Source organism: Felis catus, chromosome B1 (genome assembly GCF_018350175.1).
Source record: "Felis catus isolate Fca126 chromosome B1, F.catus_Fca126_mat1.0, whole genome shotgun sequence".
Classification (NCBI taxonomy): domain Eukaryota; kingdom Metazoa; phylum Chordata; class Mammalia; order Carnivora; family Felidae; genus Felis; species Felis catus.
This window is the reverse complement of record NC_058371.1, coordinates 67,689,258-67,708,248: the sequence shown is the minus strand read 5'-3', so window position 1 is coordinate 67,708,248 and position 18,991 is coordinate 67,689,258.

Sequence of the window (18,991 nt, the reverse complement as noted above, 5' to 3'; positions counted from 1 at the left end):
CATATTTTTTGACAACTATTATAAAGTAATGTATTATGAAATGAACACAAGGATTCAGAACTTGGTGACTACCATGTTGTCATTTTCAATAAAACAATTTTCATAGCTTGTTTTTTTTAAGCCTTTATTTTTTAGCTAAGTTTTAAGTTCACAGGGAAATCGAGTAACAGATAACAGAGATTTCCTAAATAGCCTTTTCCCCAATACATATGTAGCATTCTCATTATCAACATGCCCCATGAGAGAGGTCCAATTGTTACAATTGATAGACCACCACCCACACATCATTCTCACCTGGAGTCCATAGTTTCCATTAGAGTTCACTTGGTGTTTTACATTCTAGGAGTTTGAACAAATTTATAACAACATATATCCACCATTATAGGATCATAGTTTCACTGCACTAACATGCTTCCCCTTTTCATCCCTCCCTCCCTCCACCACTAGCAACCACTGATATCTTTAATGTCATAGTTTTGCCTTTTCTGGAATGTCATATAGTTTTGCCTTTTCTGGAATGTCATATAGTTGGAATCATATACTAGGTAATCTTTTCAGTTGGTCTTCTCTCACTTAGCAATATGTGCTCAAGTTCCTTCCATGCCTTTTTCATGACTTTATAACTCACCTCTTTTTATCGGTAAATAGTACCCTATCTTCTGGATGTACAGTTTATTTATTAATTCACCTACTAAGAAAAATCTTGGCTGCTTGACTCTAAGCATCCTTATTCATGTTTTTGTGTAAATATGTTTTCAGCTCCTTTAAGTAAACACTAAGGAGTGTGACTGCTAGTTTGCATGGTAAAAGTATGTTTAGTTTTGAAAGAAACCATCAGTATTACAAAGTGTGCCATTTGATGTTCCCATCAGAAATGAAAGAGTTCCTGTTGCTCCATATTCTTCTCAGCATTTGGTATTTAAGTGTGCCAGATGCTGACCATTCTAATAGTTGTAGAGCCATATTTTATTTATTTTTTTTAATTTGCATTCCTTGATGACGAAAAATGTGGAGCATTTTTTTCATATGCCTATTTGCCATCTGTATATCTTCTTTGATATGGTATATGTTAAGGTGTTTGACCCATTTTTTAAATTAAGGTTCTTTTTTTAATGTTGAGTTTGAAAATTTTTTTAATGTTTATTTATTTTTGAGAAAGAGAGAGAGAGAGAGAGAGCATGAACATGGGAGGGGCGGAGAGAGGGAAACACAGAACCTGAAGCAGGCTCCAGGGTCTGAGCTGTGAACAGAGCCTGACATGGGGCTTGAACTCACAAAGTTCAAGCTTGAAGTCAGAGGCTTAACCGACTGAGCCACCCAGGTGCCCCTAAATTTTTTTTAAGTTTATTTATTTATTGAGAGAGAGAGAGAGAGAGAGAGAGAGAGAATGGGAGGGACAGAGAGAGAGGGAGAGGGAGAGAATCCCAAGCAGGCTCCATGCTGTCAGTGCAGAGCCCGATGCAGGGCTTGAACACGTGAACCACGAGGTAATGACCTGAGCTGAGCTGAAATTGAGTTGGATGTTTAAACCACGAAGCCACTCAGGTGCCCCTTTGTTGAGTTTTAATAGTTCTTGTACATTTTGGATAATAATTCTTTATCAGATATGTCTATTGCAAATATTTTCTCCCAGTCTATGGCTTATCTTTTCAGTTTCTTGATAGAATCTTTCACAGAGCAGAAAATTTAATTTTACTGAAGTCCAGCTTATCAGTTTCTTCTTTCATGGATTGTGCCTTGCTGTTGTATCTAAAAAGTCATCACCAAACCTAAAGTCATCTAGATTTTTTTCCTATGTTACTTTGAAGTTTTATAGTTCTGTGTGTTTACACTTAGGTTTACAATTTGTTTTGAACTAATTTTTATGAAGTAGGTAAGATCTATGTCTGGATGTATGTATGTATATATGTATACTGTATGTATGTATGTATGTATGTATTTGCATGTGTGTCTTTTATTATGCCTTATAGTTTTTTCTTGATGGCTGGACATGATGTCCTGGGTAAAAGGACTTGCTGTAAAAAGGCCTGTAGTAACGTATTGGTATGATGTGGGGGCATGGGAAATACTCTTTCATCATGTTTAGGTCTCAGGTTTTTAGAAAATTGGTGCCTCTGAGCTATGAACTTCAGGTGGGTTAGAATGGCTAAAGTAGGTTGGGCTAGGGTATTTCCCTTCTCCTACATGGAAGGTTACAGCTGGCTAGAGCTGGGTATTTCCCTTGCCTCATGTTGGTGAGGCTCTTATTAGCAATTAGACCCCAGTTTGTTTCTCCTGAGAGAAGACCTTGTTAAGAAGAACAAAATGTTCTAGTATTTTTCAAAATGGCCTCTTTATTTCTCCCCCTTCAGGAAGCATCACAGGATTTTTGTTTGTTTTGTCTTGTTTCGTTAGTTACTGTAAGAGCCAAGTCAAGCTCCTGGAAAAAAAAACTCACAAAAGCGTAGGGGTCTCTATAACTCCGTTCTTTTGGCGTTTTTCACTGTCAATCCATACTGAGCCTCTTGCAGTTCATCAATTACAGTTCATGTTTCCCTACTCCAGCACTAGATACCATGGAGATTTCAGCTGGTGGTTTTTTACTCAGGTTACTTGTGATTCTTTTTATTCTCCTACTGGTTTCTCCAATTTTGGAAACAGCAGTGTTATGGTTTGCTGATTTCCCCAAAATTCAACTATTGAAAATCTAATGCCTAAGGTAGGGTGATGATGTTGGAAGTGGGGCTCTTAGGAAGTGATTAGGTCATGAGAATGGAGGCTTCATGAATGGCTATCATGCTTTTAGAAGAGTCTTGAGAAAGATCCCTGACCCCTTCCACCGTGTTAGGACACAGCAAGAAGTCAACAGTCTGCAACCCGAGTTTTCACCAGAATCAGACCATGCTGGCACACTCGTCTTGGGCTTTGGAACTCCAGAATAGTAAGAAATAAATTTCTGTTGTTTATAAGCCATTCAGTCTGTGATAATTTGTAAGATTTGTTAGAGCTGCCCAAATAGATTAAGACAAGCAGCTGTCCTGTGACCTTACTTCTCTTAATGAGCTAAGAAGACATTACTTTTTCTTTTGTTTAGATTTTCACTTGTTATTATGACAGAATGGTGACGTCCAATCTCTCATATATTAGGCCAGAAACTGAAAATCTGATTTGGTATTTTAAACAACAAACTTTGTTAAAAGATTTTATTCAAATAGCCATAAACTATGTTACATTTAACCTACGTTACTTGTTTTTATTTTCCATGTAGTCATCTCTACAATCTATAAAACATTCACTAAATTTCTGACTAGGAAAAGATCTTTGCTAGTTATGTAAGAAATTCTTACATAATACTTAGTACTAAGTATTAATAGCTAAGTATTAATGTTAAGTACTAGTAATGTTAAGTACTAGTAATGTTAGTACTAGTATTAATAGTATTAATAGCTTAATGCTAAGAGAATTTTTCTACTTCTCACAATCAATTATTTCAGTTTTAGGTAATACAATGATGAATTAAAATTCCTAATCAGTGTAGACTTTTTAAAATTTTAATTCCAATGAAGTGTCATTAAATATAAATTGTCTAGACACTTTAAACATCAGTCATATAAATCACATTAAATTTGCTACTTAGTCCGTGATCTATTTTAAACAGCATTAAATCTTATTAGCATTCTGGTTATATACTTTTAATATTAATTATTATGGATATTTGTGAGATACCTTGTCAACATAAAGTCATTAGGGGATAAATGACACATGAATATCTTGCACCAGATATTTCACTATTTATATACATAGCAAGTCTATGAGAAAGATGAAATATAGAAATTGACAGCCAACTACTTAAAAATTAATTGAACATTTAGATGAAAACTTTTTATTTAGAATTTAGTATCCAAAGATAAGTATTGTATGGCTTCAGCAGTAATTTGGCAAAATGAATCATGTAATTACAGGGCATTTTTATTTTATAGTTTTGAGGATTATCTGTATTATTTATAGGATATATTCACTATGATTTATAATATGATTGTAAGATTACATTTAACAAGGCAATAAAATCATACAATTCACCACTAAGGTGACCTTCACATTCACAGTGTTGTTTGAATGAGTTGTTTTTGGAAAATGAATGTTTTGGATACCTTATTTCCACAAAGAGAATGTCTTATATTTGTATAGTAAATTTGATCATGACATGAAATGCTAAAATATATTTTTAAAAACACTGGCATAGTGCAAGTAGGCTGTATTCTATTCCCACTATATAACTGTCCACATTGTTCTTTGACACAATTCCTTCATATTATTCCATTGGATAAGCTAAGAGGATTGTTTCTGAATATTGGACTAATGATTTTTTCAATTTTACTTCTATAGATAACTGCTTTTCCCCCACTTTTTGCTTCTCTGCACATTTGTATCAAAAGGAACAATTTTAGGGATGCCTGGGTGAGTCAGTCGGTTAACCTTCTGATTTTGGCTCATGGCATGATGTCGCCATTTGTGAGTTCGAGCCCAGCGTTGGGCTCTGTGCTGAAAGCTCAGAGCCTGGAACCTGCTTTGGATTCTGTGTCTCCCTCTTTCTGCTCCTACCTGCTCACACTCTGTCTCTCTCTCTCTCTCTCTCTCTCTCTTTCTGTCTCAAAAATAAATAAATACTAAAAACAAATAAAAAATAAAAAAGGAAGAATTTCAGTAAAACTGTTTCATGAAAATCCAGGAGATATCTCCATTATTGTCTCACTTTATACATTTGTTCCTGAAAATCCTCCTTCATGGAATCTTCTCCACTCCTTTCTTCCTGATCCTGGTTCTCATTTTTTCATGTTGTGTTCTCTTTGGCTACTGCAGTGTGCATGAAATTGTTCCGCTATGTTATGACAATTTTTTGTCTGCATTATTAATTTTGGCTTCATATTTTTATACTCTTTAATTTTTTATTTCATCCTGCACATAATAGGCTTTCAATAGATATTTACTGAATTAATTGGACTATTTCAGAATGCACAGCCTTCTGAACAGATTATAAGCCTTATAAAGATAGGTGTGGGTTTAATACTATTTTTACATCCCACATAATACTCCAAGTTGACAGTTATAATGCCCACTTTTCAGCTCTCTGCAGTGAACATTCCATTTCTCTGCAGTATTTGACAATTTTAAACAATCCTGTGTTCTAAGTACTCTTTGACCTCTGGATTTGACCAAATCACTATCTAGGCTATTTTGTTCATGTTTCCCTAGAAAAATCTTAGGTTAGGGTATTCTCAATTGTTTCCATTTCTGCCTTGTTCTGTTTTCTTTTTCTTCTGTGCATGTGGTGCTTTTTTGTTTGTTTTTTTTGTTTTACCAAACTTATCAGCCTCTATTACTGAAATAATTAGCTGTTTCCTGACAAAGTAATAGTAAATAACATTTATTAAATGTTTTCATGGTTCTAGAAAATTATTTCTCTTAATTCTCATCAGACCCAATGGTATAGTTTCCCTTATTGTTTTATATCACAAATTAGGAAAATAAGAGATTAAGCTGCATGCAGATATTGTGCTGAAGTCAGGTTACAAATATAGATTTCCCAGCTAGATTCTTAATTCCTAAGCAGTACCCTATATTGCTCTCTAATTATGTTGGATAATATCTTCCCAATTTCCAGATTTCTCCTAACCCGTGTATATTCTATCTATTAAGCATATCCAATGCAAATGTTTTGAAGACAAATCAAGCTCTACTCTTCAAAAGTGAACAACTCTTATGACTTCATTACGTTTCCTGCTCATTTAATGTCAGCATCATCTGTTCGGTTGTCCAAGCTAGAAACCTCAGAAAGTTCTTTTTTAAGCTTTCTCATCCTCCACAGGCAAATGGTCTTTAAGTCTCTCTAAATTCTTCTTCAGAAATTATCTTTTACATGATTCTTCTTCTTAACTCTAATCCAAGCACTTACCGATACTTTCTTAAGTAGACAGTTATAATAGTTTTATCTTCAAATTAATCCTTAATTATGCTGGTAGTTATTTTTGTGGAAATACAGACTTGAATTTATTTTTATATGTAAATCCTTCCTTGTTTCACCTTATCTACCTAGTAAACTAATTTTTTAATAGAAATATTCAAAGCTCCAACCTCTCTTTTAGTCTTGTTTCTTATAACTTTCTCCCCATTCCACTTTCAAGAACTCTATAATCTAGACCCCAAAGAATTCTAACATTGGAATGAGAATGTCACAGTCTCTTTTCCTCTGGGCTTCTGTTCATGTTGTTCTGTCTGCCTGAAATGTTATTTCCTCCCTTTTAACCCAGTGGAATTCACTTATCTTTCAAGGCATAGCTCAAATTATATCTTCTCTCTGAAACTTGTCTGCTACCAACTGCTATTCTTCCATCATGGACAGAATCCATCACTGCTTCCTTATGCTTCCAAAGTCTCTTTGTATTCATCCTTACTATAGAACTTGTAATGATATATTTCAATTGTTTTTTGTACTTTGAGGCATGGGTGTATTCTCCTTTGACATTTAAAAAGACTTGCTGTAATCAGTTTTCTGTGTTAATCCTGAATCTGAATGCAAAAAGTCAATATAAGGTAAAGAACAGAAGAATTTTCTATATATTTTGCAAATAAAAATGCATGAAATGTATATGTTTTCTTTTGTAATTTATTTTTTATGTTATGTATTAAGTTTAGAAAAGTTGGGAATATTATTATAATGGTAGCAGAACATTAAGAATTAGAATTAAAGTCATGTAGAGGTGCCTGGGTGACTCAGTTAGTTTTAGTGTCTAGCTTTGGCTCAGGTCATGATCTCATGGCTCATGAGTTCAAACCCCTCTGCTGTGAGAGTGTGGAGCCTGCTTCAGATCCTCTGTCTTCCTCTCTCTGCCCCTCCCTCATGTGCTCTCTTTCTCTCTCAAAAACAAAACAAAACAAAACAAAAAACAAACAAAAAAACCCACCTATACACACACATTAAAAAATAGAACTAAAATCATGTAGGTTTTTATCTAATTTTACATGTACTTCCTAATTTTTTAGTTGGTCACTTGTTAATAATAATTAAAGACATAGCTTTAATTCATTAGAGTTTTCTAACCCAATTTGTACAAATAAAAATAATATTATTTCCATAGAGTCTATGGCATGGACTATTCTATATCCATTCATCTTTGTAATTTTTCTTTTTTTTTCAAGTGTATTTATTTATTTTTGAGAGAGGGAGGGGAGGAGAGGCAGAGGGAGTGGGAAAGGGAGAGAGAGAGGATCTCAAGCAGGATGTGCACGGTCAGGCAAGGAGCCTGATACAGGGCTTGAACTCAAACTGTGAGTTTCAGGCAGACAGAACAACATGAGCAAACTGTGAGATCATGACCTAAGCTGAAATCAAGAGTCGGGTGGCTCAGTTGGTTAAGCGACCGACTCTTGATTTCAGCTTAGGTCATGATCTCACAGTTTGTGAGTTCAACCCTCAAAGGGGAGGGTTTTTGTACTTTGAGGCATGGGTGTATTCTCCTTTGACATTTAAAAAGGCTTGCTGTAATCAGTTTTCTGTGTTAATCCTGAATATGAATGCAAAAAATCAATATAAAGTAAAGAACAGAAGAATTTTCTTTGCGTTATATGCATGTCAGTTTGATTAATAATTGTCACTGAGTCTCTTTGCTTTAGATTTAAAATTTATTTGCTATTTTCTTAATGTTTACTTATTTTAAGAGAGAGAGAGGGAGAGTATGTACACACTCGCATGTGCAGGGGAGGGAGAGGGAGCGGGAGGGAGAGAGGAAGGGAGAGAGAGAATGCCAAGCAGACTGTGTGCTTTCAGTGCAGAGCCCGATGCAAGGCTTGATGCCATGAACCATGAGATCATGACCTGAGCCGAAACTGAGTCAGCTGCTTGACCAACTGAACCACCCAGGCACCCCAATTTGCTGACTATTATTAAAGCCTTTACTAGTACAACCAAGAGAAAAAGTTTGACATAGTTTAAGGAATCAGGCTTTGAGATAAGATTGACCTGGGTTGTAATTTCAGCTCTACTATTTATTAATTATTTGATTAAAGACATATATTTGACCCCTCTGGATCTCAGTTTCATATTCTATAATACAGAATAAGAATAACTTTTCAGAAAACTGTTTTAAAGTATTAAAAATGGCATATATAAGGATCCTAACCTAAACCAGTAGACACTGTTTAATAGGTAGTTGTTATTATTGTTACTCACGTTACAGTGGTGAATAGATTGTTCCTGTCGTGTTTCTAAAATTTTTTTCATTATCTGCGATGTCATCATGAATCCTCCAGTGGCATGGTTTAGGGGAGGGTTGTCTTTAGCATTTGATTGAATTATGTCAGATATGTCAGAATGGAAGTCACATGATGAATGTGTGAGTGGAAATCTCTGCCACACTGTTGATTTATGTGTGATCTCTGAATCACGAGAGCCATCTTACTAGCAGACTTGCTGGGGTTTGAGTCCTCTCCCTCTTCTGATACTCAGTTGACAAGAGATTGAACGTTGGAATGACAACACCTGATTTATTTTTAAGCACCTATAGAATTTAGTGACTATTGCTTACTTCAAATCTTCCACATTAAGTATTTGCTTTAAAAAGGGCCTCAGACTATCCTTAAAACACTGTGTAAAAAAGTTTTACATCACTGTACTCCATCTTCATTGCATGTTTTTAGAAAACTGTCTGAAGTGTCTGCAGTGCAGCTATTCTGTATAAGTTCTAATGCCCGTAGAGAGAATGTGCTTATGGTTCTTAATGTTTAGGACAATTATATAATAATACAAAAGTGGGTACAGGCATTTGTGAACGCACACTAGAACAAAAGGAAGCAATTAAGGCTCACATTTATGTTGTTAAAGTTACATATAAAGAAGTGAAATATAGGGCTAGAGAGAACCATTTGAGATGGGGTTAGCATTGGAACAAAGAATCACCACTGGGAAAATATAGGATGCAGTGGTAAGAGTAATCTGGTAGGTTTGCCTGTATTTCGATTATTGTCTCCGATTGCTGTCTATTCCAGCAATTCTACTTATATTTTAGAGGCTTAGATATTGAGAATCACTTTGGAAAACCTCAGTATACCATAGATTTTTAATTATACATGGGAATAACTCAACAAATATCAGCCAAACAAATATCAGATGGTGGCAATGATATGGAGGAAAAAAAAATTGCAAGGCAGGAGTATAAGAATTCTCTGGCCAGTTTCGATGGGATTTCTAATAGAGTAATCAGAGAAGATTTACTAATAAGGTGATATTAAGAGAGGCCTGAGGAAATGAGTGAAAAATCTATTGCAGAAAGCTTTGTAACTAGAGAGAAGACGTGTGCAAAGACCCTGAGGTGTTGTGTTCAGGAACAATCAGGAAAACAGAGTAAGCGGGTGAGAAATAGGATGTAAAGAGAGGCCACATCACTAAGTATTTATGGAAATTAAAAAGGATATTAGATTTTACTCTGTCTGAACCAGAAGGCATTAGAGGAATTTGAGGGAAGAATGTCATATCCTAGCTGCTGTGTTGAGAATACATTGTAGGAGAGGCAATGCAGAAGCAGGGAGACTGACTAGGTAGCAAGTTATAGTAAGAAGTCAACTGAGAAATAACAGGTTACTAGTATGATTGGGGAGTGAAAATTAGTAGTCAGACACTGAATATATTTGATGATGCCAGAGAGAAGGTATAGGCCAGAGACTTTGGGATTCATTATTATTAGTGGAAGGTTAGCTTACCTATGAACAAAGACAATTGATCCATGGGTAAATGTGCAGATGAGTTAGTGAATGTGCTGGTGGGAGCCTGTGAAAGTTCTCTTCCCACTACTACTATTTCTTTCAGTAAAATAGGAAAAAAGAGACATTCGATGAAAGTAAGAAAGAGGATGGAGATGTTAGAGACTGGAAGATACAGTTGTGAAATAGTCTGAGAGAGTAGGAGGGTGATAGACTTTGGAAATTAGTACAATTATGTGGCCGTAATTAAGAACCACGTGAGGTTACTGGCTTTGATCTTAAATTCAAATCTTTTTTGCATAGTTATGCAATTTTTCTCTATCCATATTATTCTAAGTGGAAGAGGTACAAATATGAAATGCATTGAATTTCACCAGAATTAGAATTTTGTCCTGTGAATGGAACAAGTGGGTACAACACAGAAGTCAGGCTAATTGAGGGTCTATTCAGGGAGTGATTTTAGTGATAGGTCATATAATATATACTGGGTAAGGAGGTGATTGAGGACATGAAGATAAGTTGAAGGGTAGTGAAAACATTTCTTGGTGTAATCGGAGCATTTTAGCATGAAGTACCAGACAGCAGCATGAGTTTTAGAGAGAAAAGTTACAGGTTGGAGAGTGAAGTGCTTGAAATTGATTTTCTAAGGTATAGTCATTTGTAATAACTGGGTTAGGCATGTGATTGAGGATATGAGAGGAAGGGGTGTGTGTGTCTGTGTGTGTGTGTGTGTGTGTGTGTGTGTGTGTGTGCGTGTGAGAGAGAGAGAGAGAGAGAGAGAGAGAGAGAGAGAGAGAGAGAGAGATGTAGCTTTGGCACATCATGGCCACTTAAGATTTTGATATACAGCACTAGGGATGACAGCTGAGATTGTCTTCTGTCATATTCTACCGTCTCCAGTTTATCCTGAGATAAACTATGTAATTTGAGAGAGTTTGAAATTGACTATGCTATGAAAGATTACAGGCCTTGGCATTTTTGTTAAACTGGTCCAAATAGAATTTGGAGACGAACTTGCTACAGCTAGAAACTATCTGCTCACTTTCTTGTTTGGATCCTAAGTAAGAACTTTCATTAAAAAAATTTTTTTAACGTTTATTCATTTTTGAGACACAGAGAAAGACAGAGCATGAGCAGGGAAGGGGCAGAGAGAGGGAAACACAGAATCTGAAACAGGCTGTCAGAGCCTGACGCGGGGCCCTAACTCACAAACTACGAGATCCTGACCTGAGCCGAAGTTGGATGCTCAACCGACTGAGCCACCCAGGCACCCCACAAAGTCTTCATTCAAATCATACTTCTCACTTTTTTTAAATCAATTTATTTGTAAAATGAAAATATACTACATTATTTCATAGGTTTTGTAATTGATAAGGGTAAAGCAGTTCCACTGTTAATTTTTTAATTTTTTAAATGTTTTATTTACTTTTGAGAGAGATGGAGAGACATACTACAAGCAGAGGACAGGCAAAAAGACACACACACACAGAATCCAAAGCAGGTTCCAGGCTCTGACCTGTCAGTACAGAGCCTGATTTGGGGCTCGAACTCACAAACTGCGAGATCATGACCTGAGCCAAACTCGAACACGTAACTGACTGAGCCATCCAGGTGCTCCAATTTACTGTTAAAACTTTACAAGAAACTACACACAAATGTTAAGTGTAAGTATTGACTAGATTTGTACCTGTTTTATAGTGGAATATAGAGAAAATATTATTTACTGGGATTTTTCAATGCTTATCAGTACAATGTCAGTAAGATTTATTTAGTGTTCTTTTTAAAAGCTTCATAAACCTAATCTTTTCTCATGTATTGTATTTCCTTCCAGTCTGTATCTGACCTATTATTGGCTTCTTTGCAAGTGTCCTTTGTGATATCAAGTAATAGAAATTTAGGACACTTTTTCCAATTCACATGGTACTAGTATAAGCAATTATCATCCCATTTGTTTGATATATGTGAAAAAAAATTTTTTGGTATATATTTAATGTTACTATTTATTTATATATTTTTTTGTTCTAGAGGTTTTGTACATTATCACTAACACCTTATTTGATTATTTTAAAATATCGATGAAATGTGAATCTCTCAGAGGCTCTATATTTGATTTAGAAATGGTTTATTTGGGAAAAGTTAATGTGATGTGGATTTATATTACATATATGGAGAATTTGGAAAATGTTTGCAAATACTCACACATATATGTATGACAAAAACTGCATTTCAGAATAGAAATAATATAAAAGAATATATTCCTTGTTTGTCCTAAGGGAACAATAAAATTGCACACTAAGAACAATCTAATGATACTGCACAAAGAGTTTATTTTAAGAATAACTTCAGTAAACTAAAAGGATGAATAATAACCCTATCTAACTGGCATTATAAAGCTTAGGGTTCTTACCCTGTATTCATGGATTCCTGTGAGTGTGTGGATAGAAGTATGTTTCAATATAATTGGGTTCCTTTTAATTGTATTTATTTTATTTGAAGTATTTTTATTTTTGGTTTTTAAATTTTTTTTCAAAGTTTATTTTTTTGAGGGAAAGAGAGAGAGAGACAGAATGAGCAGGGGAGGAACAGAGAGAGAGGGAGACAGAATTCAAAGTAGGCACAAAGCACTGAGCTGTAAGCACAGAGTGTGATGTGGGGCTTGAACCCACAGACCAAGAGATCATGACCTGAGGCAAAGTCAGCTACTTAACCAACTGAGCCATCCAGGTGCCCCTGAAGTATTTTATTTTAAATATGAGAAACCTTTCACTAGGGTTCTAAAGGAGTCCATGGCACACACAAGGTGAAAACCCCTGACTGGATATAAAGAAAGAGCTACTACCTCACACCAGTCAGAGTGGCTAAAATGAACAAATCAGGAGACTATAGATGCTGGCGAGTATGTGGAGAAACGGGAACCCTCTTGCACTGTTGGTGGGAATGCAAACTGGTGCGGCCACTCTGGAAAACAGTGTGGAGGTTCCTCAAAAAATTAAAAATAGATCTACACTACGACCCAGCAATAGCACTGCTAGGGATTTACCCAAGGGATACAGGAGTGCTGATGCATAGGGGCACTTGTACCCCAATGTTTATAGCAGCACTTTCAACAATAGCCAAACTATGGAAAGAGCCTAAATGTCCATCAACTGATGAATGGATAAAGACATTGTGGTTTATATACACAATGGAACACTACTCCGCAATGAGAAAGAATGAAATCTGGCCTTTTTGTAGCAACGTGGATGGAACTGGAGAGTATTATGCTAAGTGAAATAAGTCATACAGAGAAAGACAGATACCATATGTTTTCACTCTTATGTGAATCCTGAGAAACTTAACAGAAGACCATGGGAGAAGGGAAGGAAAAAAATAAGTTACAGAGGGAGGGAGCCAAACCATAAGAGACTCTTAAAAACTGAGAATAAACTGAGGGTTGATGGGGGGTGGGAGGGAGGGGAAAGTGAGTGATGGGCATTAAGGAGGGCACCTATTGGGATGAGCACTGGGTGTTGTATGGAAACCAATTTGACAATAAATTTTATATTAAGAAAATGAATAAATAAGCTGGATAATTATACAAGTTAAAAAAAAAGAAATAGCTGAATTTTATCATTGTTTACAATATTCCACCCACTATTATAAAGATTTTACTTGTATTTATTTATGATATTTTTCAACCTTCCCGGAAAGTAGGTACCATTATTAGATTGTATTTTATAGATGAGGTAACTGATCACAGAGAGGTTTAGTTACTTGCTAAAAGTTACACAGCCATAACTGGAATCTGGTCACAGAGGTTGCATCTTAGTACTTTACTCTCTTTAGAAAATAATAGCAACTTTAAAATACAATAAAAAAATTATAATGGATGCTAAAAGATGTCAGAACCTTTGTTATAGACATCGATGTTATATGTGTTTTAATGTTTCTTTAAACACAAATTTTTATTTTATCTTATTTTTTAATGTTTATTTATTTTTGAAAGAGAGAAACAGAGTGAGAGTGGGAGAGGAGCAGAGAGAGAGGGAGACACAGAATCCAAAGTAGGCTCCAGGCACTGAGCTGTCAGCACAGAGCTCGACACAGGGCTCAGATCCATAAACCATGAAATCATGACCTGAGCCGAAATTGGATGCTTAACCAAGTCACTCAGGCGCCCATAAACACAAAATTTTTAAATAACATTTTGCTTTCTTATATTTGTGTGGCTACATAATTTGATTCACATTTTTTAGTCTGTTACAAAAATTTCCACCCTCAGTTCAAAATCTGGATCAGTTACAACTTTCAGATTTTCAACAAACTATGTTGTAGGAAGAAGTACCCAAACACATATCAATTATACATAAAAACATTGTTATCATTATACCATGAGTTGTTACCTGATTACCTTCTAGCAATCCTCATGAATTGTTTTGCAATACTTTTACTTAATCCCTAATGAATCTGACATAATAGTCTGCAAATTGTTTCAGGTTTATATGGCTCTTTTACTTAATGAGGTATCATGGGCTTACTAAATGAGTGCATCAGTAAAACAACTTTTATTTCTTTATATTTTGGCAGAGAAGTGATTCACCTACCTTAACTGCTGAATTTAGGGAATAAATTTTAAATCACTTTAATTTCTAACCATGAGAGAAATCTAGTGCTTGCTGACATGATGTATGTTTTATGTATAATACAGGTAGATACATTTATCTTTTGAAAAGTCTATTTTGCTAAAAGAACGGTAAATACTTCTATTTCTGCTTCTATTAGATTTAAAAGGAATAAAACAACGGAGCGCAATTTTTTTTCTGATTTAATTCAATGTGGCTGTCATGGCTATCAACCAGCCATGCTACTGCTGCAGTCTTGCTGCATAGACTAGTTCTTGATTTATTAGCTTTCAGATTCAAGCTTTGCTGTGTTGTTACATTCTTTGGCTTACACAGCACCTGTGTAGACCTCTGGTGATGTGGTTTTATTTATTATTCATGCAACTTTCAGGGACAAATAGGAGACAAACTGGTTCAGAGGTCATCACCATGATTTAAGATCAAACTATTTGGCCTCTGAAGTCTGTCTGATAATACTCTTTCTGATTTCCTTATAAACAGAGGTAGTCCGATCAGCAAGAATGTAATATTAGTCATTGCGACCTTTGGAAAGTGAGTACCCTAAACGAAAAGGAATTTGTTTAAGGTATGACATTCCTGTTCATTTTAACTCATCACTTTACATGTTGTTATATCTTTTGTAAAACGGGCAGACACATGGAATCTATTGTGTCATCAATCTCCAGAAAGAATACTCTGAAAAAACAGGGGCTTGCCAAGTTGAATTCAACCATTTGTTATCATTAGGGAACTGTTTGTGAAAACCAGAATTTTCTTCATAGCTGACAATGCAGAAACATCAAAGACCTAAATAATCAAGACTCAAGAAGGAATTTTGGACTTATTCGTCATTCTTGAATGCAAACTACTCTTGTAACTTAGCAACACATGCATTTTTTTATAGCATACCTCAGCTACTCTTTGCACACCTAGACTCAGAATGACATACAGATTTGAGTAGAAAGTGGCTTTAGAAGCAATCATAGTTCTTTCATTTTTAAAGATGAGAATATGAAACCTCTATGAAACAGTGACTTGTATTATGTCTTTGAAGAAATCAAAAGTTTAATATATGAAAAAGCTCCTTTAAGTTATTTACAAATTTTCAAATTTAGTTCCTTAATGTATGCATAAATATCAGTAGTGACATTTCAAGAATCTCTCTCTGTACAAATATTTAATTTGCCTTTTCATCTCAGCCAAGTATTTATTTGAGCAAAGTCCTTGAGTTTTTCTGCAGGACAGTTTCTCCTTGGAAATCTTCATCTCTATACATTTTAAAACCATATGGAAGGTCTTTCATGTCCCACCCTTTCCCTCACTCCTACCTCAATCTGCCCATGAGTCCTCTGGGTTCTAACTAAAGTCATGGATTGCTGGTTTTCTTCCGATCTCTGGTGTTCCCAATTGGGTGCTAGCCACCGTCTCCTTTTACCTGCACTGCTGCGGTCCTAACCAGTTGCCCTGATTTTACCATGGCCTCTGTAGAGCCTATGTTATACCAACCAGTCAAACAAAAGACATGTTTTTAAAATGTGAATCACATTTTGTCATTTCCGGGCTTAAAATACTTCATATCTTCTTATTCCATTATGGGTAATTCCAAACTCCTTCCCATGGCCTCCAGGGGCCTCCATGATCTCACTTCCACTGACATCATATACTAGAGGTCTTCTTGCCCTGCTTCAAAAGTAATTTATAATTGTGTAATAAATAGGGTGAGTCCATTTTTTTTTTTTTGGTGTTTGAATGTTGATAGCTTTTAAGCCTATCTCTTCTTCTTCCCCCATGACCCCATATCTGAGCAAGCTGATGGTAATGTCAGGGTAACTTTCCTTTTAGCTCCAGTGAAGGGTTCAATCCCCTATTGGGTTGTGTGAATTCTCACCCCTTGCCTCCCCTAACCACCATAAAAAAGCCAAACCTGTCTCCTTTTCATTTTTTCTCCTTTCTATTTTTGGACCTGCTTGCCACACACTTGAACTCTATCCAGAAAGTTTCATTATGTGAGAAAGCAATAACCCTTTTCACACACTCTTGGTGAGTATGTGGTGTTATCTCTTTCAACATAGGAACCAAATTTTGAGTGTGGGGGTGTTCACCTTGGTGCTGTGGAATAGCACAGTAATTTGTTATGTTCATCTGGGAAGATAATTCTCTTAGAAAATGCATTTTAAAAAGTCAACAGTAATGTGTACAGGGAAATAAAATTCTTCATTCTGTACTTTGAGGAAGAATATAATAACCAAAAGATGGCTAAAATTCAATTAATTGTTTTATGTAAATGTAATATGTATTCTTTATTAGTTGAAAGACAAGTCTTTATATTGCACCACATAAATATATCTGTAATTGTGTAGTGATACCAATCAATGAAACATTTATTTTTACTCTCCTTTTTATTTTCGTTTTATGGAAGATCAAAATGATTTTGACCTTTTACGCACCCTAACATGATTTTTTTTATCAGTTTTCTATCACTATCCTGCAATCTCTAATTTCTGGCACATTTTCCCCCCATGAATAACAACTGTATAAATGTAAGCACTGCCATTTTACATATAAGAAAATCCAGGCATTTCTATTACTGCCTGAATTACAGTTATTTAGAGGATACATGCTCTGTATTTTCGATTCTATAGCTATATTATAGAATATGTATGAGGTTATACTGGGCAAAATACATTTTAAAAGTCTAATAGAAACAGCACTTTGAACCCTCAAGCAAATTTCATATGGAAAGAAATGTTGGAATAGACTGGTAGAGTTTTTTAAATTCAGCATTTAGTTAGATACTCTTGATGCTAATCAGATTGCTATTAAAAATAAGGTAGATTTACAAAGCTGAAACAAGCCTGAAGTTTGATTATTTTAGCATCAGAGTTAGAAAGAATTCTCTAATGCACAATTATGAGCAAGCAAGTCCTTATTTTTTCCACCCTAGGCTAAGAATCATCACATTGATCCTATGTGATGGGAAGGTGTCAGGTGTCTCTTAGATTTACGTTTATCTGATCCACCTAAAATATTTGTATGGAAAGATAACTTTCCTACTCTCATGTAAAGGGACACCTGAAAACTTAATCTGAAGCAGATTTTTTCAGGAGGTGAGGCTACATTAGATACAAATTTCCAAAGTAATCTTCATGCCAAGTTTTTACTCTTGAATCCAGGAAAGAGATCATAGTATAAGTAAGCATAAACAGACTTAATAGATTGAGAATATTAGAAATAAATATAAGCTAAATTTGGGGGGAAGGATATATAAGAGAATGTCCTTACTTATATATTTTACAACAATGGACGGCAAGGAAAGAAGATAGAACATTTTGCTGAATATCTTTTGAATTTTCCTGAAATACCACCATCTTGAAAGTGTCCCCAGCTTTGTCATCTCTTCCTTGTTGTATCCAGCACACCACAGATCTACTTCAGAGGGCATACTGTATTGTTAAGGTTAGAGTGTTAGACTACCTGGGTTCAAATCCTGTCTCTACCACACACTAGCTGGGGGAAGAAGCAAGTTAAGTTACTCAACTTCTTTGTGCCTCAGTTTCCTCTTCTGCAAATTAGATAAAGATATCGCATAGTTCCTGGGTTGAAAAGTTTCAATGAGTTTATAACACTTAGAACAGTGCCTGGCATATAGCAGTCTCTTGCTAAATGTTAGTCTAACAGCTTTTATTTTTTATTTACTTTTTTTTTAAATTACTATTAATTTTTTTAGAGAGAGAGCACATGAGTGGGGTAGAGGAAGAGGGAGAGAGAAAATCCCAAACAGGCTCTATGCTCAGCTCAGGGGCTTGATCCCACAACCCTGGGATCATGACCTGTGCTGAAATCAAGAGTTGGACGCTCAACTGACAGACCTGGCCAGGCGCCCCACAGCTTTTAAAATTAATGATAGTTTTGATATATTATTGGACTTGTGCGTGTTACCCCTTGCTTTTGCCCTAGGAGTCTATAAGCAAGGTGCTTTATAGATAATTACACATGCAAGGGCTATCAAGTAGACTGTACAGTGAACAGTAATTTTATTGTTAGCAATATTTAACATAAATTTTTATTCATTTTTTCCAGTATTGTTTATTTATCAAAGAAACAGGTTCAATTTTTCTTGAAGAATTTTCTATGTTTAGATTTTGTTGAATGCATTTCTGTGATGTTTCTCCATCTTCACTATTTCATATACATTGGTAGTTTTTCTTAAGAATTGGTCAAATTTGGTTTGATTTTTTTCTGGCAAGACCACTTTATAGTCGGTTATATCAAGAGGAAATGGTGTTTATTTGTCAAACATTTTTGATGTTGGTAACCATTAATACTTAATGATTGTATTCATAAATTCATCAGCAGTCTTCAAATGGTAATATTCTGATTCTGTCGTTCCATATTCTTTAGCTGGACTTCTGTAATAAGAAACTTCATCATCTACTATCTGGTGACACAGAGGTTCATTTTGTATAGGAAATGCAGGATAACTACTTCTTTTTCCCTGTATTCACCAGTTTTCAAAATATTGAATTAACTCCTTTTTCTCTTCTAAAGGTGGTCATTTAGTGTTTGTTTGTTTTTTTAAATCATTGCTAACCCATGGAGTTAGGCAATTCGATGTGTTTCAATACATTGCAGTTATTATCCTTATTGGTGATCAAATT